The sequence below is a fragment of the Adiantum capillus-veneris genome, chromosome 28, assembly GCF_014529385.1.
Source record: "Adiantum capillus-veneris isolate H3 chromosome 28, ASM1452938v2, whole genome shotgun sequence".
In the NCBI taxonomy this organism is placed as follows: Eukaryota; Viridiplantae; Streptophyta; class Polypodiopsida; order Polypodiales; family Pteridaceae; genus Adiantum; species Adiantum capillus-veneris.
Genome location: NC_140958.1, coordinates 107,283,095 through 107,305,644, shown reverse-complemented (window position 1 = coordinate 107,305,644; position 22,550 = coordinate 107,283,095). Strand labels below are relative to the sequence as shown.

Here is a 22,550-nt window from a genome sequence, read left to right as displayed (position 1 = left end):
GGAGGCATCTCCTCCCACACCACAAATACAACAAAATGAGAACCATATCTTTTTATATAGCAATTTTTTACTAATAAACTTCGTTGCATAAATAACATGGCATATAAGATACAAAAGGCTGATTTCTTTTACTACTAACAATCTAAGCTTGACTTGACCAACACTAACACAACAGGCCTTTTAGACATTAACATCTGTATTTCTAAGTGGCCACCACTACAGCCGTACTAATGGCTATGATAACCAACAAAAGTTACAATCAGTATATTGTGGTCATCCACATCCCATTACACATGTTTCTTAGGTGGACAACCTGGCACGCTGTTGCATCTATAGTAGCCCCTGAGCAAAAAAAACAAAGACCCAATATGAGTCATAGAAAGAAAAGGCTTCAGTGTAAGGGGCAAAGACTTGCTAAGAAAGCTAGGATGAGGCGAGCCCTTTATGGGATTTTTCCCATATTTCCTCCAAGAGAAATCATCTAATGGTATGTCTGCCGCTTTTGCACTAATAGCGGGCACTGTAATTATCCTGGGGACGGAACCCAAACAAGTAATTAGGTCTCCACAGATGCGAGCATTAGGCCAGCTGAGACAAAAAGCTCGACTTCACAAGCAACAAGAGAGCAACTATTACCTTCGCTTTGAGCAATGACATCTGCTGTCAAGTTCATTAGACTTTCCACCTGAGCACTTTTTATTGCTAAGAGGGAGAGGGGATTGTCAATAACACAATATGGAGTTGTCTCACTTGCAAATGAAGTGTCATCGATGTGGTGATGTTGTGATGCTTTCTATGGTTAGGATGTTTCTATTAGAACCATTTTGTTGCTATAGAACTACAATGCAAGGCCTGTAAAGAGATTATTTGGTAGCATTTGAGTTGAATGGAACATTGTGAGGTATGATAGGCCATTTCTCAGGCCTGGCAGAGATGGCTTTGGGAAGGTTCATCTGAAAAGCTTCTGGTTGCGCAACTACTATGGAGACAGCCATCATGGGAGTGTAAATGGATGGGGAAGGCTCCGTTGAGGATGATGATGAGCCCTTATTAGAATCTAGGTCTGATGAGCTACAGCTTCGAGGTGCGTCCATAAGTGAAGCCTCCGACAAGAAACCAAGCGAAGCACCAGCCCCAACTGGGGCATCTGTAAAAACGAGCATGCCTAGATGTTCTTAGCAAACCAATTAAAAAACTTCTTGAACTTGGCTACGATCACATATGTTGCGCTTGAACAAGCTTCTTGCAGAGAAGGTTGCTGCTATGGCTAAGAAAAATTCCATTGGTGAGGAAAGAAATGCCCTAGTTTCTACATACCCTCTAAACCAGCAGAGGCAGCCTCTTGAACATCGGTATCTCTCTCTAAGGTTGGAAGAGAGCTCTTGTAATCCAAGAGCTCTAACACCATAGTTGTACACGAGGGAGATCAAAGCAATGGCGACCTGTGTGTGGATGATGCAAGGGGTAGAGGGAGGGAGGGAGGGAGATCACTTGTAAACACCCAAGAACTAGAGGGCCACGATTAGCAACACAAAAACCCCTCTTGGTGGCCGTCTCACTCTCAGAGACGATGAGAGACACTGTCACACTCCATACAGACTACCTCACACCCTCTTGAAGCCGCATAGGGCTCGGGAAAAGATAGGTTCGCTTTATCCAAAGCCTTCTAAACTTGCCATGGTTCCTGGAGATTTGAGGTACTTTTTCGTTCTACGCCTGCTCATTTTAGTTGCAAAGGGCAATATTTAAGCTCCCATTATGTTGAAGAGGTTTTGATTATATATATCTACTTAACATAATATGGCAGAGGGGAGTCCCCTTTACAAGTGGCGCAAGCTGCGAGATGCAATCTATGTTCCAAAAGCCAAAGAGAAAAAGAGAGAGAGGACGCACGATAAAGAGGGAGAGAGAAAGAGAGAGAGTCCGTCGAAGGCGTCCAGCTATACTAGTATATATAATATGTATATATATATATATTACACAAGATTTTCCTCCAAGCTATGTAGTATGAATGGAGGCTTCCAAGTTCCAACTCTGAAGCTCGAAAACCAAGATTTGAACTCAGACTATTATCTTGGGATTAGTTGAAAATTTTGGATTATGTTCTATGTACCCTAAATTTCACAATCAAGCAGCGATTTTCTCTCTCTCTCTCTCTCTCTCTCTCTCTCTCTCTCTCTCTCTCTCTCTCTCTCTCTCTCTCTCTCTCTCTCTCGGGCACATAGCAGGGCAGTTGACTGTTGATTCTTGAGCCAAATCCTCTTTATACACTTGTGCTCAAATAGCCTTAGAACCTTGTGCTCAGACAACAACCAGCCTCAGACGCCTTGCGCTCATCCTTCAAGCCTCAGACAGTGGCCTTGCTCAGAGCTTTATGCATGATGCAGCATTTTCCTCATTGTTGAGTCTTTGAGCCTTGTGGGAAAGGGCTTGCTGTCGTACTACACCTTGGCTTGCTACCTTCTGGTATGTACAGGCAACACTGTACAGTGTACCAGTGTATTGTAAGAAGAATAACGTCAAGTTAGCCTTTCCAAGCTTCAAAGAAAAGAAAAAAAGAGAACACAAAAAAACACCTTTGGGAAACAAAACTCGACTACTCAATAGCACAAAGCTTGCTGCAGCATGTTTTCCAAGAACGGTGGGCATCCAACCTTAATTCTTGAGCTACTAAATCTAGTAAATATTTCTCTGCTTTTTTTGCTTGCTACATATTACTTTCATAAAGTTGAAAATCCTTGTGCTTAAAGATTTTGGCATTTGTAAATCTAAACTACTTTTTTTGTATTGATATGATTGTTATAGCTTGTTTTAAATGGACTTCAATGATTCCAAAAAAAGTAATAAAGGGGATGCAAAAGGTTATTAATAATAAACAACAAGGTACACTTCTTCAATGGGCAGGGCTTGAACCTTCTAAAATAAACTCTAAGAAAACAAAAGGAGATTCATCCAACTTACCAAAGACAGTTGCTACTGATGAAATTTCTTCATTATCTTTAGCAGATAAGTTAGAACTGTGAAGAAGAATTGAGGCGTGTACTGCTTTCCAAGATGATTGGCTACAAAATTTTGATTGGCTTGTATACAATGAAGAGGAAGCTAAATTGTATTGTAATTTTTTTTTATAATATCCTCATCACCATAGTGCATATTCAAGAGATGGTTCTGCTAATTTCAAGATTAGTAAGTTAAAATATCATTGTCGAACTGATTGTCATGTGAATGTAATGGATTCTATCCTCTTAGAAGGAAAGGAAACCATTCAAAACAGCATGAAAAGGGAAGAGAACTTCAAAGACGAGGCTCTCTTTACTCTTTTTATGGCTGCTATCATATGGCAAAGAAAAATTATGCATTTTATTGATTTATTGACATGATTTCTCTTTTGCAAGATTGTCGAGTGCCATATTCCACATCCTTGTACAATGACGACAAGGCTTGTGTGGAGATGGTTTATTGTATCGGTAAGTGTCTCATGAACTCTACTTTGAAAAAAAGTGTCTCGATGTCCTTTCTTTGGTGTCTTGATTGATAAGTATAATGATATAAGTAAGCATGGACACTTAATTATCTATTTGTCCTACCTCATTGATAAATGCATTCCCACCTATAGCTTTTATGGCATAGTTCGTGTAAGTGATGGAACTGCCAAGTCTATCTTCAATGCCGTTCTTGATGAGTTGAAAAAAAATGATTTTGATCTTTCAAAGCTAATCGCTTTTGGTTCTGATGGGTGTTTGACCATGACAGGGTCAGAGAATAGTGTTGCAATGCTTTTTTAAAAACTTGTAAATCCATTTCTAACATATATTCATTGTGTTTCTCATAGGATAGCTTTGGCTGTCTCTTCTATTGAAATAATTCAATGATTGCAATAACATTAGAGAAGCTTGTTAATTTGATTGCTTCAAATCTCAATCACTCTAACAAGAGGCTTGACAAGTTAAGGATTAATCAAAAGGATCTGGCGTGCCCTATCTTAAGATTAGAGCACACATTTGATGTCAGGTAACTAAGTCGTGCATCTGCAATAGGCAAGGAATGTTTTTCTCTTGATGCCATTTTGGTGGAGACAAAAGAAAAATCTTCGACTCTTTTTGTTGATGTTTCTAATTTTGAAAACATTTATTGTCTTTTTTTCTCAGCAGACATCTTGAAAGGTATGTCTCTAGTCACTAAGTTATTTCAAAAAGAGCTTGTACATGTTACTACCATGTCTGCGACCATTCAAAAAGAGATCAATTTAATTCAACAGTGTTACATTGATCCTCCTGATGTTGATGAGAATGAACTTATTCTTGATGCAAGTGGTTATACTTTTTTGCGAGAGCACGGGCCAGACAAAGGTTTTTTGTTCTACTTCCGAGGAGCTATTCGTGGACAAAAGTTTTTGGATATTGAGATAGAAAGAGATACCTTTGGCAGGGATTTAATGTGTGCTTTAGAGTTTTAGGTTTCTTGTACGAAGAAGGTTATCGCCTCTCTTCAAGAACCGTTTGTTGACAATCCCATTTTGCGTAAGCTTGGTATTTTAGCTCTTACACAACATTCAATATTAGAGAAAGCTCTACGATATTATGGTAAGTTAGAGGCAAAAGAAATAGCTTCTTTTTATGGTAAAATGAAGTCTTTAGAGATTATAAATTTTGTTGCCTTGATTGATGAGGATGACTCTATTAGTGAGTTTGGTAGTCTAAAGCAACAGGCTGCTATTAGTTGGATATGTTTTAATCTTTCTGATGTTGTAGCTACAATTTCTTTCAATGCAACATGGAGAGACTCGTACCATAATATTTTGACTATTTGTCAGATTGCTCTAGTGCAATGCTCTTCTAATGCTATATGTAAGAGAGGATTTAGTGCACGGACAAGGATTAAGACAAAATTGCAAAACATGATGAAGTTACAATCCTTGCATACACTTTTGAATATCAACGTAGAAGGTCCTTCAAAGCTGACTAAAATAGAGTTGGAGAAGAGCATCATGTTATGGGGTGCTCAGGCACATCGACATCTCTTCACATCACAAGGTATATGCAACTTGATTCTACAATAAACAAGGTATGCCTATCTACTGCTTTTATTTGTTACTTGTGATTATTTCTTTTTCATCTAGAGTACAGGATTAAATCCAATTTGCCATTGATCTTGGCTAAGAGTATTTACTTCTCTTCTCCCCCAAGAGAGCTTGACGTAGCCATCATCATCGATGGTAATGGGGTTTAATCCCCCTACTCTCTCGTTTATGCCAATTACTATAAGTTCAACTTTGTGCTTTTTTAAATGTCTCTTTGTAGAGTCTTGCAGTTTGAGGAAATGACAATTATGAATCTCAATTTTCTACCAAAAAGGTCAAACTCAAGCTTTTTGAATTTTTATGATGCATGACAATGAATATACAGCTTATTATCCTTACGAATATCTCCATTTTTTAAATTTGCAATTTTACAGCATTTTATCAAAGTCTGATGTAGAGCCACTGTAGACGTCTTCGATTGGCTCAAAAGTGCCTGATTTTTTGCAACAAGTTGTCTTTGTTCTTCACTGTTGTGTCAATTGTAGCTCTTTGATAGAGCGTTGTCAAACTTTTGGTTGTGTGTTAAACACTATAAACTAGTCTTAAACATTGACTTATAGTAATTAGTAAACACAGTTTGAACTTTGGGTGTGAAGGAGAAATGTTAAAACTTAGTTGTAATATAGAAGACAAAGTAATTGGCTTTTGTTCACAGCAAAAATTTTGAAAACTCATTGGAAGGGAATAAATTTGGCTCATTTGGGTTCGAAAAAAATTCAACTTCTTCAAATTTGGCGAAGCCGCATTGGATAGGTTGAGGGGGATATTCTACTTATTGAGACTTCAAATTTTCCTGAACCCTCTTAGGAGGCATCTCCTCACATGCCACAAATACAACGGAACGAGAACCATATCTTTTTATACAACAATTTTTTACTAATAAACTTCATTGCGTAAATAACATGGCATGTAGGATACAAAAGGCTACTTTCTTTTACTACTAACAATCTAAGGGTGACTTGACCAACACTAACACAATAGGCCTTTTAGCCATTAACATCTGTATTTCTAAGTGGCCGCCACTACAGCCGTACTAATGGCTATGATAACCAGCAAAAGTTACAATCAGTATATTGGGGTTGTCCACATCCCGTTCCGCATGTTTCTGCAAAAAAAAAGACCCAATATGAGTCATAGAAAGGAAAGGCTTCAGTGTAAGGGAAAAGGGCTTGCTAACAAACCTACGATGAGGCGAGCCCTTTATGGGATTTTGCCCATATTCCTTCAAGAGAAATCATCTGGCGGTATGGCTGTCGCTTTTGCACTAATAGCAGACACTCTAATTATCTTGGGGACATAATTCAAACAAGTAATTAGGTCTTCACATATGCCAGCATCAAGCCAGCTTAGACAAAAAGTTCGACTTCAAAAGCAACAAGAAAGCGACTATTACCTTTTCTTTGAGCAATGACATCTTCCACCGGGTTCATCAGAGTTTCCACTTGAGCACTTTTTCTTGCTAAGAGGGAGAGGGGATAGGAAATAACACAATATGGGGTTGTCCCACTTGAAAATGAAGTGTCATCGATGTGCTGGTGTTGTGATGATTTCTCACTAGCTATGGTTAGGATGTTTCTGTTAGAGCCATTTTGCTCTGTTTCGAAACTACAATGCAAGGCCCGTAAAGAGAGGATTTGGTAGCATTGGAGCTGAATGGAACATTGTGAGGTATGATAGACCATTACTCATACCTGCCAGAGATGACTTTGGGAAGGTTCATCTGAAAAGCTTCTGGTTGCGCAACTACTGTGGAGACAGCAATCGTGGGAGTGTAAATGGATGGGGAAGGCTCCGGCGAGGATGATGATGAGCCCTTATTAGAATCCAGGTCTGATGAGGTACAGTTTCCACGTGCCATAAGGGAATCCTCCAATAGGAAACCAAGCAAAGCACCACTGGGGCATCTTAAAAAACGAGCATGCTCAGGTGTGATTAGCAAACCCATCAACTTCTTGAACTTGGCTACGGTCGCATCTGTTGAGCCTAAACAAGCTTCGTGCAGAGAAGGTTGTTGTTGGGGCTGAGAAAAGTTATGCTGGTGAGAGAAGAAATGCATAGTCTCTACATACCCTCTAAACCACTAGAGGTAGCCTCTTGAACATCACTATCCCTCTCGAAGGTTGGAAGAGATCTCTTGTAATCCAAGAGCTCTAACGCCATAGCAGCCCAGGAGGGAGATTGAAGCGATGGCGACCTATGTGTGGATGATGCAAGGGGGAGAGGGAGGGAGGGAGGGAGATCATTGTTAAACACCAAAGAACTAGAGGGCCAAGACTAGCAACACAAAAATCCCTCTTGGCAGCCGACTCACCCTCAGAGACAATGAGAGAGACACTCACGCTCTGTACAGACTAACTCATACCCTCTTGAAGCTGCCCAGGGCTCAAGAAAAGATAGGTTCACTTTATCCAAAGCCTTCTGAACTTGCCATAATTCCAGAGATTTGGGGTACTTTTTTGTTCTACGCTTGCTCATTTTAGTTGCAAAGGGCAATATTTAAGCTCCCATTATGTTGAAGAGGTTTTGATTATATATTCCTACTTAACATAATATGGCGGAGGGGAGTCCCCTTTACAAGTGGAACAAGCTGCGAGATGAAATCTATGTTCCAAAAGAGGGAGACAGAAAGAGAGAGAGGACACGTGATAAAGAGGGAGAGGCCATTGAAGGCAGCCGGCCATACTACTTATAAATATTATTTATATATATATATATATATATATATATATATATATATATATATATATATATATATATAAGATTGTCCTCCAATCTATGTAGTATTAATGGAGGCTTCCAAGTTCCATCTCGGAAGCTCAAAAGCCAAGATTCGAACTCAGGTTGGTATCTTGGGATAAGTTGAAATTTTTGGATTATGTATTGTGCCCCCCTAAAGCTCACAATGGAGCGGCAATTTTCTCTCTCTCTCTGTCTCTCTCGTGCCCACATAGCAGGGCAGTCGACTATTGATTCTCGAGCCCAATCCGCTTTTTGCACTTGCGCTTAGATATCCTCAGAGCCTTGAGCTCAAACAACGGCCAGCCTCAGACAGCGGCCCTGCTCAGAGCTTCATGCATCATGCAGTGTTTTCCTCGGCGTTGAGTCTTTGAGCCTTGATGGCGAGGGCTTGCTGCCGTACTGCACCTTGGCTTGCTACCTTTTGGTATGTAAATGAAACACTATACAGTGTACCAGTGTATTGCAATAAGAATAATGTCGAGTTAGCCTTTCCAAGCTTCAAAGAAAAGAAAAAGAGAACACAGAAAAACAACTTTTGGAAACGAAACTCGACTACTAAATTGCACAAAGCTTGCCGCAGCTTGTTCCAAGAATGGTGGGCATCCAACCTTGATTCTTGAGGAGCTCCTAAATCTGGTATATATATCTGTGCTTTTTTCGCTTGCTACATATTACTTTCATAAAGTTGAAAATCCTTGTGCTTAAAGATTTAGGCATTTGTAAACCTAAACTATTGTTTTTGTATTGATATGGTTGTTATAGCTTGTTTTAATGGACTTAAATGATTTCGAAAAGAGTAATGAAGAGGATGTAAGAAGTTATTAATAAGAAACGACAAGGTACGCTTCTTCAATGGGCAGGGCTTGAACCTTTTAAGATAGACACTAAGAAAATGAAAGGAGATTCATCCAACTTACTGAAGACTTTGCTACTGATGAAGTTTCTTCATTATCTTTAGCAGATAAGTTAGAATCACGAAGACGAATTGAGGTGCGTACTGCTTCTCAATATGATTGGCTACAAAAGTTTGACTGGCTTGTATACAACAAAGAGGAAGCTAAATTGTATTGTAGTTTTGTTTAAAATATCCTCATCACCATAGTGCATATTCAAGAGATGGTTCTGTTAATTTCAAGGTTTGTAAGGTTTCCAGTTTCTGAAACCTTAGAAATTGTACAAAGCTTGTAAAATTAACTTGAAAACCACTGTTGAATGATTCAATCATGGTTGATGTTGGTATTTTTGGAATCATAACCAGAGCTTTACTATGGTTAGTAATTTTCAGAATCAGATTCCGATAAAATCTGGAAAAGTTACTGGCCCTGAAAGGTTACACTAAGAATTCAATTAGATAAATAAAATTGGATGGTTTCAGTAATTATTATTAACAAAGACTTTCTTATCCTAAGGTTCTAAAGTTTACTAATATTCCAATTTTCATCATTAAAAATTAGTAAAATCAGTAAAATCAATCAAAATCGATTGTGGAAGATGAGGGGGCAGTGTGGAGCTATGGGGAACCTGCCCGGGATAGATATAGTAGCAGGTGGTGCTACCTAAAAGCTGGGGGCTTGCTTGAGGTGCCAGAACCTGCCACGAACAGCCCGAGGCCCAGAAAAACTATAAAAAGACCCCCTTTTCTTCATAAAAATTTAGACTCGGAGCCTTGGCACATTCTCTCTCATCTAAAGAGACCTCTACACAAAAATCACTAAAGATCAAGATCTAGTTGGTTAATTAAACGATAATTAGTCCTAATCTCTTTTAATTAGCAAAGCTAGGTTAACCTATTTACAATTATCTTAATTAATTAAAGATTAATCCTAGATATACTCAAAAATCCTCTCTTAATTAAATATTCTCTGCTGATTATTGTGATTAAACTTAGGGATATTAAGCTAATTAATTATTATATCCTATTAGGGTTTAAATTATCAATTTTAACCATGAATTAATAGGAATTATACTAATTAAGTTTAGATTAAGTTGAGATAATTATCAGAGCTGTGTTAAACTATAATTATGCTAGGATAATTATCTTATAATTTTTTGAGTAATTTCCATAATTAATTAAGCAGAGTTACATTATTTTTTAGAGAAAAATAAAGGGAGAAATGATCAAATTCATTCAAAATGCTTTAAGATAATGATTAGAGGTTAATTACATCTTAGAAAACCCGTGATAATTATGTTAACCTCATATAATTATTTTACCTAATTATCTTAGCAAAATTACACTATTTTTAGAACAAATTAAAAGGGAGAAAATAGAAAATTGATTCAAAATGCTTTGAGTTATTTATCAAACATTAATCACATCTTAGAGAACCCGTGATAATTATGTTAATCTCAGATAATTAGTCTACCTAATTATCTTAGCAAAACTACACTATTTTTAGGATAAATTAAAAGGAAGAAAATATCAAATCAATTCAAAATACTTTGAGTTATTTATCAAAGGTTAGTAACATCTTAGAAAACCCGTGATAATTATGTTAAACTCAGATAATTAGTTTACCTAATTATCTCAGTAGAATTACATTACTTTTAGGAGAAAATAAAAGGGGGGAAATGGTAAATCAACTCAAAAATCTTTGAGATAATTATCAGTGGTAGAGCACATCTTGGGGAGTCCGTGATAAATATTCTAACATCAGATAAATAGTTTAAATACTTATCTTCATTAAAAGTAACCGATTTTGTGTATAAAATAGAGAAAGGAAATTAGTAAATGAATTTATATAATCACCAAATAAATACCTGAGGTCCAAAATCACTATTTAAGGTTGGGAAAACTACCATAACTAAAGGGTTGGTATAACAAATTACTATCGAAAAAATTTGCCTAAATTAGACCATAAGTATAGGAGGGAAAAGTATGAAAATTCCTAAAGATAGAACATCTAGGGTGAGTAATCCATTAGCATATAGGAATTATAAGTTACTAAGGTTAAATATAAGATATTCATGAAATATAGACTAAGAAGAAACCGAGTAAAATAGTTCCGCTAATTAGATGATAATTATGAGAATTTACTAATAGTACAAGGAAGTTACAAGAGAAATATCTCATCCAATAAACTATCAAGGATACCTACTTACTCCAAAAATCCTTATTTTGGGTAAAAAGAAAGAAAAGAGATTATTCAATTAAATGATTAGGTCTTTTTATAAGACTGCCGATATGGCTCCAAAGAGAACCAGAGGAAATCCTCTTACCGAAGAAAAGGATATTAGTATCAAAAGAAATAAAGCCACTTATGACCATGAGGCTGGGTCTAGCCATAGGCCGACGGAGGAAAGTCTGCAGGCTCCAGCATAGCAGCACATGGACGAGCAATCCCAGGTGGAATTCTATTTTGTTCGCTTAAATCTTTTAAAGTTCATTTTTAAGTTAGCATTGCATACGTAAGGGTTAGGAAGGATAAACTGCATGGAAGGTAACTTCCAAGAAACCAATGAGCAATGATTGTAAATAGAAAAAAAATGATTGGGTTATGACTGATTGACCTAGGAAAGAAATGTTTGACCATCCTTAATACAAATTGTCTCAAGACACCTCTGTTTCCTTGAAATATTTTACTCCAGGTAATGAGTAATAATGGCGATTCGGCCATGGATGAGTCGATTTTCTCAGCGAGCGTGGATTCTTTACCCCGTGCTTGTTTGTGTTTGTGGATATTACTTAAGATATCAAGTTTATCCTAGAGGAACCGCCCGATTGTATGGGCAACCGGTTGGCGTATGGACGCCCGAACTTTGGGTGATGGCTTTTTCCACCCCGGTTTTATAAATAAGGAATGGGTGCCATTTTTTTTCACCCCTGTATAGGTGGTCTTGAGACAAGCCAGTACCAGTCAAAGATACTTCAGAATGACAGTACCTTGTCTTAAGTCTAAAGATGTTTGTTTGCTCAAAGAATGTTTTCAATACTATTTTCAAGGGTTTTCTTAATGAAATTCAGTTATGAAGTTAAAAAAGAATGATTGTTTTAATTGTGTAAAGAATGTGGTAGTAATTAAACAACACAGAAATCATGTGTGAGTGCGGGGTGGTAAGTGGGGATTGACTAAGGTTGTCAATCATGGACGGGTGGACCTGATTAGTCAAGTAACTATCCATTCTCGCACACTAAAACATTTAGAAACTTCTTCACTTGGAAGAGGAATCCACCAACGGCTGTGCCCTCACATATGTTAGGGGGAAAAAAACGTTGGCTAGGGAAACCTTAATCTGAATGATGGAAGTTATAGGGCCGGAATGGTTTTTTTTAGTGGTCCCGTTTCCACTGAGAGACAGGACTAGGTCTCCTTCTAGGGCTATAAACCTAAACCATTGTCAATGGTAAGGGTGAATTCCCTGAAATTTTTCTTGTTTAAGGACTCTAACTATAGTAGGCCTAGAGACCTGTCAATGGTCCCATCCCGTTTTTGGTGTCGGCGGGTTTGGGGTCCTTACAAGTGGTATCAGAGCACGGTTTAACAAGGTTCTGACCTTAGGAGGGAAAATTTTGAAAAAATAGGCATAAGTTATATTGAATTTTTAATTATGGTATATTGTGAAATGAGAAATTCCCTATCAATACAGGAAAATATCCGCCAAGCTTACCGAAAGTTTGTGATTTTTAACATCATGTTCAAGGCTGCTTGCAACTCCAATAACTTTTTATTTTGCAAGAGCATCATGAAATTATTAGATGTAATGTTTTCCCGTCCTCCTACATGGGGAATCAGCTGGTCACAGTTTGGCGGAATTTTCCTGATTGATGCGGGACAGGTAGAAGGTTTGGCACTCAATTTGAAAAGACTCAAGTGGACAGAAACACTTCGAACCATCGAAGTTTTCTTTTTCAGTGGAGTGAAGATCTAGATCAGACCATTACTATAGATGGGGTAGATCAGGTAGCCAAAGTAATATATCCAGGTAGGATCAGACCCATGAGAGTAGGCCCAAAATTTAGGGGACCAAAAGATGTCATATTTTTTGATCCCCTGTCAGACCCACCAGTGGTGAAGAGGATTTTGATATTGAGAGTTACACATTGCATATAGCATGAGTCCATCTTGTATATAGTATGAGTCCATCTTGTATATAGCATGAGTCCATCTTGTACATAGTATGAGTCCATCTTGTACATAGTATGAGTCAGTGTTGTATTAACTCTTGTACATACCATGGTTTTATGACATGCTTTGTGTAGTTTAATCGAGATGGTTATAGTGATTGTCGGATTTCTGTTTTCATTCAAAATTTCAAAAGTATATAGATTAGAAAACTAATTGCATGACAAAAAAAAATTATTGTTATCACTAAAAGATTTTCATTAATTAAAAACTCATAGTAATGCAAAAAGTCTCTACACTCCCACCCAGGAAAAAAAACTAATGTTAAAACAAGTTCAACTCCCAACTTTCAAGGGAGAGGTAACTTCGATATCAAGAGAGAGAGAGATATGTTTGGCATGGATCTAATGCGTGCTTTAGACTTTCCGGTTTCTTTTTCAAAGAAGGTTATCGCCTCTCTTCAAGAACGGTTTGTTGACAATCCCATTTGGGTAAGCTTGGTATTTTAGTTCTTGCACAACATCCAGTATTAGAGAAATCTCTACGAGATTATGGTAAGTTAGAGGAAAAATAAATATCTTCTTTTTATGGTAAAATGAAGTCTTTAGAGATTATAAATTCTACTGCCTTGATTGATAAGGATGACTTTATTAGTGAATTTCGTGGTTTCAAGCTAGAGGCTGCTATTAGTTGGATACATTTTAGTCTTCCAGATGTTGCAGCCACAATCGCTGGCAACGCAACATGGAGAAACTCGTATCATAATATTTTGACTATTTGTCAGCTTTCTCTAGTGCAATGCTCTTCTAATTCTATATGTGAGAGAGCATTAAGTGCACGGACAAGGATTAAGACAAAATTGCAAAACATGATGGAGTTACAATCCTTGGATACAATTTGAAGACCAACATAGAAGGTCCTTCAAAGCTGACTAAAACAGTGTTGGAGAAGAGCATCATGTTATGGACTGCTAAGGCAAATCGACATCTCTTCACATCACAAGATATATGCCGCTTGATTCTACAATGAACAAGGTATGCCTATCTACTACTTTTATTTGTTACTTTTGATTATTTATTTTTCATCTAGAGTAGAGGAGTAAATCCAATCTGCCATTGGTCTTGGCTGAGAGTATTTACTTCTCTTCTCCCCCAAGAGATCTTGCTGTAGCCATCATCATCGATGGTAATGGGGTTCACTCCCCCTACTCTCTCATTTATGCCAATTACTATAAGTTCTACTCTGGGTTTTTTTAAACGTCTCTTTGTAGAGTCTTGCAGTTTGAGGAAACGACAATTATGAATCTTAATTCTCTACCAAAAAGGTCAAATTCAAGCTTTTTGAATTTTTATAATGCATGACAATGAATATACAGCTTATTATTTTTACAAATATCTCTATGTTTTAAATTTGCAATTTTGCTGTATTTTATCAAAGTCGGTTGTCAAGAGCCATTGTAGACATCTTCAATTGAGTCAAAAGTGCCTGATTGTTTGCGACAGGTTGTCTTTGTTCTTTAATGTTGTGTCAATTGTAGCTCTTTGATAGTTGTTTTGAGCTTTGTCAAACTTTTGGTTGTGTATTCGACACTATAAACTAGTCTTAAACATTGAGTTGTAGTAATGAGTAAACACAATTTGGACTTTAGGTGTGAAGGAGAAACGTTAAAACTTAGTTGTAATTACAAGACAAAGTAATCGGCTTTTTTTCACAACAAAATTTTTGAAAACTCATTGGAAGGAAAAAAATCCGGCTCATTTGGGTTCGAAAAGGATTCAACTTCTTCAAATTCGGGAAAGCCGGGTCGGATAGGTTGAGGGAGATATTTTACTTGTTGAGATTTTATATTTTCCCAAGCCCTATTAGGAGGCATCTCCTCACATGCCACAAATACAATGGAACGAGAACTATATCTTTCTATAAAACAATTTTTTCCTAATTAACTTTGTTGCTCAAATAACATGGCATATAGGTTACAAAAGGCTGCTTTCTCTTACTACTAACAATCTAAGGTTAACTTGACCAACAGTATCACAACACTAACACAACATGCCTTTTAGCCATTAACATCTGTATTTCTAAGTGGCCACCACTACTACCGTACTAATGGCTATGATAATCAGCAAAAGTTACAATCAACATATTGGGGTTGTCCACATCCCGTTCTGCATGTTTCTTAGCTAGACAACCTGGCATGCTGCTGTATATATAGTAGCCCCTGAGAAAAAAAAAATACCCAATATAAGTCAACAAAAGAAAAGGAGTTAGTGTAAGGGGCAAAGACTTGCTAACAAACCTAGGATGAGGTGAGCCCTTTATGGGCTTTTGCCCATATTCCTCCAACAAAAATCATTTGGCGGTATGTCTACCGCTTTTGCACTAATAGTAGGCACTCTAATTATCCTGGGGACATAACCCAAACAAGTAATTAGGTCCCCGCATATGCGAGCATCGGGCCAGCTTAGACAAAAAGTTCGACTTCAAAAGCAACAAGAAAACCGGGTTCATCAAACTTTCCACCTAAGCATTTTTCTTGCTAAGAGGGAGAGGGATAGGCAATAACAAAATATGGAGTTGTCCCACTTGCAAATGAAGTGTCATCAATGTGCTGATGTTGTGATGCTTTCTCACTAGCTATGGTTAGGATATTTTTGTTAGAGCCATTTTGCTCTGTTTGGGAACTACAATGCAAGGCCCGCAAAGAGAGGATTTGGTAGCATTGGAGCTGAGTGGAACATTGTGAGGTATGATAGACCATTGCTTAGACCTTCCAGAGATGACTTTGGGAAGGTTCATCTGAAAAGCTTATCGTTACGCAAAACTGTTGTGAAGACAACCATCATGGGAGTGTAAATGGATGGGGAAGGCTCGAGTGAGGATGATGATGGGCCCTTGTTAGAATCCTGGTCTAATGAGCTACGGCTTCCATGTGCTTCCATAAATGAAGCCTTCAACAGGAAACCGAGAGAAGCAGCAGCCCCAATGAGGCATCCTTAAAAATAAGCATCCCCAGATGTGCTTAGCAAACCAATCAACTTCTTGAACTTGGCTACGAGGTCGCATCTGTTACGCTCAAACAAGCTTCCTGGAGAGAAGGTTACTGGGGCTGAGAAAAATTTCGTTTGTGAGAGAAGAAATGCCTAAGTCTCTACATACCCTCTAAATCAGCAGATGCAGCCTCTTGAACATTGCTATCTCTCTCTAAGGTTTGAAGAGAGCTCTTGTAATCCAAGAGCTCTAACGCCATAGCTGTAGATGAGGGAGATCGAAGCGATGGCGACCTGTGTGTGGATGATGTGAGGGGGAGAGAGAGAAAGGGAGGGAGCTGCGAGATGATATCTATGATCCAAAACAAGGAGAGAGAGGACACGCAATAAAGAGGGAGAGAGAAAGAGAGAGAGGCCGTCGAAGGCAGCCGATCGTACTAGTATGTATGTATATATATATATATATATATATATATATATATATATATATATATATGTATATATTATACAAGATGTCCTCCAGCCTATGTAATATGCATGGAGACTTCCAGGATCCAACTCCAAAGCTCAAAAACCAAGACTCGAAATCAGGCTGGTATCTTGGGATAAGTTGAAAATTTTGAGATATGTACTATGTACTCTAAAGCTCACAATCGAGCGGCGATTTTCTCTCTCCCATGTGCACCCATAGCAGGGCAGTTGTTGATTGTCGATTCTCAAGCCAAATCCACCTCCTACACTTGCACTCAGATAGCCTTAGAGCCTTGCGCTTAGACAACATCCAGTCTCAGATGCCTTGCCCTCATCTTTCAAGCCTCAGACAGCGGCCCTGCTTAGAGCTTCATGCATGATGCAGCGTTTTCCCTAGCATTGAGTCTTTGAGCCTTCAGGGAGAGGGCTTGCTACCGTACTATGCCTTGGCTTACTAATTTTTGGTATGTACACACAACACTATACAATGTACCAGTGTATTGCAATAAGAATAATGTCCAGTTATCCTTTCCAAGCTTCAAAGAAAAGAAAAAAAGAGAACACAGAAAAAAATCTTTTGGAAACAATACTCGACTACTAAATTTCACAAAGCTTGCCGCAGCTTGTTCCAAGAATGGTGGGAATCCAACCTTGATTCTTGAGCTCCTAAATCTGGTAGATATTTCTCTACTTTTTTCGCTTGTTACATATTACTTTCATAAAGTTGAAAATCCTTGTGCTTAAAGATTTAGGCATTTGTAAACCTAAACTATTTTTTTTGTATTGATATGGTTGTTATAGCTTGTTTTAGATGGACTTAAATGATTTCAAAAAGAGTAATAAAGGGGATGTAAAAAGTTATTAATAAGAAACGACAAGGTACACTTCTTCAATGGGCAGGGCTTGAACCTTCTAAGATAAACTCTATGAAAACGAAAGGAGATTCATCCAGCTTACCGAAGATAGTTGCTACTGATGATATTTCTTCATTATCTTTAGCAGATAAGTTAGAACTGTAAAGAAGAATTGAGGCGCGTACTGCTTTCCAAGATGATTGGCTACAAAATTATGATTGGCTTGTATACAACAAAGAGGAAGCTAAATTGTATTGTAAGTTTTTTTTTAAATATCCTCATCACCATAGTGCATATTCAAGAGATGGTTAGTGTAAATTTCAAGGTTAGTAACTTACAAGCTCATTGTCAAACTGATTGTCATGTGAATGCAATGGGTGCTTTCCTCTTAGAAGGAAAGGAAACCATTCAAAACAGCATGAAGAGGGCAGAGAACTTCAAAGAGGAGGCTCTCTTTACTCATTTTATGACTGCTATCATATGGCAAAGAAAAATTATGCATTTTATTGATTTACTGACATGATTTCTCTTTTGCAAGATTGTCGAGTGCCATATTCCACATCCTTGTACAATGACGACAAGGCTTGTGTGGAGATGGTTTATTGTATAAGTAAGTGTCTCATGAACTCTACTTTGAAAAAAGTGTCTCGATGTCCTTTCTTTGGTGTCTTGATTGATAAGTATAATGATATAAGTAAGCATGGACACTTAATTATATATTTGTCATACCTCATTGATGAATGCATTCCCACCTATAGCTTTTATGGCATAGTTTGTGTAGTGATGGAACTTCCAAGTCTATCTTCAATGTCGTTCTTGATGAGTTGAAAAAAAATGATTTTGATCTTTCAAAGCTAAACGCTTTTGGTTCTGATGGGTGTTCGACCATGACAGGTCAAAGAATGGTGTTGTAATGCTTTTTAAAAAACTTGGAAATCCATTTCTAACATATATTCATTGTGTTGCTCATAGGACAGCTTTGGATGCCTCTTTTGTTGCAAAGAATTCAACGATTGCAATAACATTAGAGAAGCTTGTTGATTCGATTGCTTCACATTTCAATCACTCTAACAAGAGGCTTGACAAGTTAAGGATTACGCAAAAGGATCTGGTTGTCCGATCTTGAGATTAGAGCACACATTTGATGTGAGGTAACTAAGTCGTGCATCCGCAATAGGCAAGGTATGTTCTTCTCTTAATGCCATTCTAGTGGAGATAAAAGAAAAATATCCAACTCTTTTTGCTGATGTTTCTAATTTTGAAAACATTCATTGTCTTTTTTACTCAGCAAACATTTTGAAAGGTATGTCTCTAGTCAGTAAGTTATTTCAAAAAGAGCTTCTACATGTTACTACCGTGTCTGCCATCATTCAAAAAGATATGAATTTAATTCGTCAGGTTTACATTCATCCTCCTGATGTTGATGAGAATGAACTTATTCATGATGCAAGTGGTTATACTTTTTTGCGAGAGTACGGGCCGGATAAACATTTTTTGTTTTACTTGCAAGGAGCTATTCGTGGCAAAAAGTTTTTGGATATTGAGATAGAGAGAGATATCTTTGGCATGGATCTAATGAGTGCTTTAGAGTTTCATGTTTCTTTTTCAAAGAAGTTTATCGCCTCTCTTCAAGAACGGTTTGTTGACAATCCCATTTTGGGTAAGCTTGGTATTTTAGTTCTTGCACAATATCCAGTATTAGAGAAAGCTCTACGAGATTATGGTAAGTTAGAGGCAAAAGAAATAGCTTCTTTTATGGTAAAAGGAAGTCTTTAGAGATTATAAATTATGTTGCCTTGATTGATGAGATGACATTTTTAGTGAATCTTGTAGTTTCATGCAACAGGCTGCTATTAGTTGGATACGTTTTAGTCTTCCAAATGTTGCAGCTGCAATCGCTTGCAATGCAACATGGAGAGACTCGTATCATAATATGTTGAATGTTTGTCAGATTTCTTTGGTGAATGCTCTTCTAATGCTATATGTGAGAGACGATTTAGTGCACGAACACAGATTAAGACAATATTACGAAACATGATGGAGTTACAATCCTTGGATACACTTTTGAAGATCAACATAGAAGGTCCTTCAAAGCTGAAGTGAAACAGAGCTGGAGAATAGCATCATGTTTTGGGGTGCTTAGGCACATCAACATCTCTTCACATCACAAGATATATGTAGCTTGATTCTATAATAAACAAGGTATGCCTATCTAAAGGTTGAAGGGGATATTTTACTTGTTGAGATTTTATATTTTCCGGAGCCCTGTTAGGAGGCATCTCTTCACATGCCACAAATACAACGGAACAAGAACCACATCATTTTATACAAAAAAAATTTACAAATAAACTTCATTGCATAAATATCATGGCATATAGGATATAAAAGGCTGCTTTCTTTTACTATTAACAATCTAAGGGTGACTTGACCAACACTATCACAACACTAACACAACATGCCTTTTAGCCATTAACATTTTTATTTCTAAGTGACCCCCACTACTGCCGTACTAATGGATATGATAACCAACAAAAGTTACAATCATTATACTAGGGTCATCCACATCCTGATCCACATGTTTCTTAGGTGGACAACCTGGCATGCTGCTGCATCTATAGTAGCCCCTGAGGAAAAAAAAATACCCAATATGAGTCATAGAAAGAAAAGGCTTCAGTGTAAGGGGCAAAGACTTGCTAACAAACCTAGGATGACACGAGCCATTTATGGGATTTTGCCCATATTCCTCCAAGAGAAATCATCTTGCAGTATGTATGCCGCTTTTGCACTAATAGCAGGCACTCTAATTATCCTGGAGAGATAACCAAAATAAGTAATTAGGTCTGTGTAGATGTGAGCATCATGCCACCTTAGACAAAAAGTTTGACTTCGAAAGCAACAAGAGAGAGACTATTACATTCGCTTTGAGCAATGACATCTTCTCCCGGGTTCATCAGACTTTCCACCTGAGCACTTTCTCTTGCTAAGAGGGAGAGGGGATAGGCAATAACAGAATATGGAGTTGTTCCACTTGCAAATGAAATGTCATCGATGTGCTAATGTTGTGATGTTTTCTCACTAGCTATGGTTAGGATGTTTCTGTTAGAGCCATTTTGTTGCTGCAAAACTAAAATGCAAGGCCCATAAAGAGAGGATTTGGTAGCGTTGGAGTTGAATGGAACATTTTGAGGTATGATAGACCATTGCTTAGACCTGCCAGAGATGGCTTTGGGAAGGTTCATATGAAAAGCTTATGGTTGCACAAAACTACTGTGGAGACAACCATCATGGGAGTGTAAATGGACGGGGAAGACTCTAGTGAGGATGATGACAAGCCCTTGTTAGAATCCAAGTCTGATGAGCTACAGCTTCCAGGTGCGTCCATAAGGGAAGGCTCCAACACGAAACTGAGCAAAACAGCAGCCCCATCGGAGCATCTTCAAAAACAAGCATGCCCAGATGTTGGCTATGTTCGCATATTTTGCGCTTGAACAAGCTTCCTGTAGAGAAGGTTGTTGCTGGGGATGAGAAAAATTTTGCTGGTGAGAGAAGAAATGCCTAAATCTCTTCATACCCTAAATCTCTTCATAAACCAACAGAGGCAGCCTCTTGAACATCGCTATCTCTCTCTAAGGTTGGAAGAGAGCTCTTGTAATCCAAGAGCTCTAATGCCATAGCTTCACAGGAGGGAGACCAAAGCAATGGCGATGTGTGTATGGATAATGCGAGGGGGAGAGAGAGGGACGGAGGGAGATCAAACACCGAAGAACTACATGGCTAATATTAGCAACACAAAAATACCACTTGGTGGGCGATTCACTCTTAGACTACCTCATGCGATTCACTCTTGGGCGATTCATGCTCCGTACAGACTACCTCATACCCTCTTCAAGCCGCCCAGGCCTCGAAAAATGATAGGTTCACTTTATCCAAAGCCTTCTGAACTTGCCATGGTTCCGAAGATTCGGGGTACTTTTTTGTTCCATGTGTGCTCATTTTAGTTCCAAAGGGCAATATTTAAGCTGCCATTACATACCTTGCCCAATCAATATGTTTTTGTAATCAATGAAAAGGTTGTTCGTTACAAAAAAGAGAAGAGCTTTCTGTGTGAAAACATTGGTTTTCCGTTATGTACTAATGTAAAAGCTTGTAACTGAAGAAATTTTGCTCCCATTAATACATCTAGTGTTTTGAATCTCTTTTTCATTTTTAAGTTGTTCAAGATTTTGATTGGAAGGTGCAAGTTTTTTAAGTTGGAGCGTGAATACTTTTAATGATGGTGTCTTTCAATGGCTTGTCGTGTGATTTTGTTTATAATTATAGTTTTAAGTTAATTTGACGTTAATTTTAAGTTCTTTTAAAATGTGACATTGAGTATAAAAGTGACTTTCTAGGTTTTAAAACTTCATTTCTCACATTCATGAAACACTAGCTTTCAGCTCTCTTCCCATCTTCTTTGCGAACAAACCCATGGCAACATCTTTTGATGCACTTCTCACACAACTAAAAAAGATACGACTTCCAGTCGTGCACATGAACTAGCCAGTGTGTTTGAGGGGACGATTGACATGCATTCCACTGTTAACCTTCATGTAGAGGGATTCCAAAGCTTTCTTGACTATATGATAGAGCACATGGAAGAATATGCAATAGTCTTTGAGGGATCCGACATGGCGTGGTTGCCAACGGATTTTCTCAAACACCTCTATGCGGCCAACAAAAACTTTTTCTATCCCTTGTTGAGGTTTATTAAAGGGCTTACTAAGCAGGACTACAGGACAGAGGATGAGGATGACCTCATAGACTTGGGTATGGGGTGCATAGGCACCCAATTCAACTCTTGGGACATGGTTCTGGTCTTGCTTGTGCTTGAGAGCATGGAGAAGGGAAAATCATAGGAAAAGGCCAACTAGAAACCACTTGTGACCATTGTGGAGGAATCAAATGAAGTTATTGAAGAGGTTGATGAGCAGGCTAAAGCATCTATGGCACTCGTCCTCCTATAAGATCCCCGCTCCACTAGGGAGGAAGATCGAATGATAGATGCGTGATAGTGTGAGTGCTCCATTCCTTGGCTACTCCAGATGCCTAATGCACCATGAGTGTCAAGAAAAAAATGCACTATGTGCAAAAGGAATGTGCTGAAAAGAAAACCAAACTTTAGTTTCGCATATAGATGTATTTTGATTGCAAAAATCAAATGTTCAACACACCATGCAATGTGTTATGTGTGTCTCCCCTAAGCATCCACCATTTGTGATGTAAAACTATTGATTACAAACTTTAAGGTGGATATCTCATCATCGGTTAGCTTTGCCTTTTTGAGAAGACAAAGAAATCATCAGCAGACTGCCACACA

The 22,550-nt window shown here is 38.0% G+C and overlaps 6 pseudogenes; 2 read left to right on the top strand and 4 right to left on the bottom strand.

The window, feature by feature from the left end:
• Positions 1-556: 556 nt before the first annotated feature.
• Positions 557-1,408, bottom strand: LOC147421057 (uncharacterized; annotated as a pseudogene).
• Positions 1,409-2,815: 1,407 nt separating this feature from the next.
• LOC147421056 (uncharacterized) lies at positions 2,816-5,391 on the top strand (annotated as a pseudogene).
• Positions 5,392-6,426: 1,035 nt separating this feature from the next.
• LOC147421055 (uncharacterized) lies at positions 6,427-7,240 on the bottom strand (annotated as a pseudogene).
• An 8,178-nt stretch (positions 7,241-15,418) lies between these two features.
• Positions 15,419-16,129, bottom strand: LOC147421054 (uncharacterized; annotated as a pseudogene).
• A 1,022-nt stretch (positions 16,130-17,151) lies between these two features.
• LOC147421053 (uncharacterized) lies at positions 17,152-19,417 on the top strand (annotated as a pseudogene).
• A 644-nt stretch (positions 19,418-20,061) lies between these two features.
• On the bottom strand, positions 20,062-20,866 carry LOC147421052 (uncharacterized; annotated as a pseudogene).
• Positions 20,867-22,550: the final 1,684 nt, after the last annotated feature.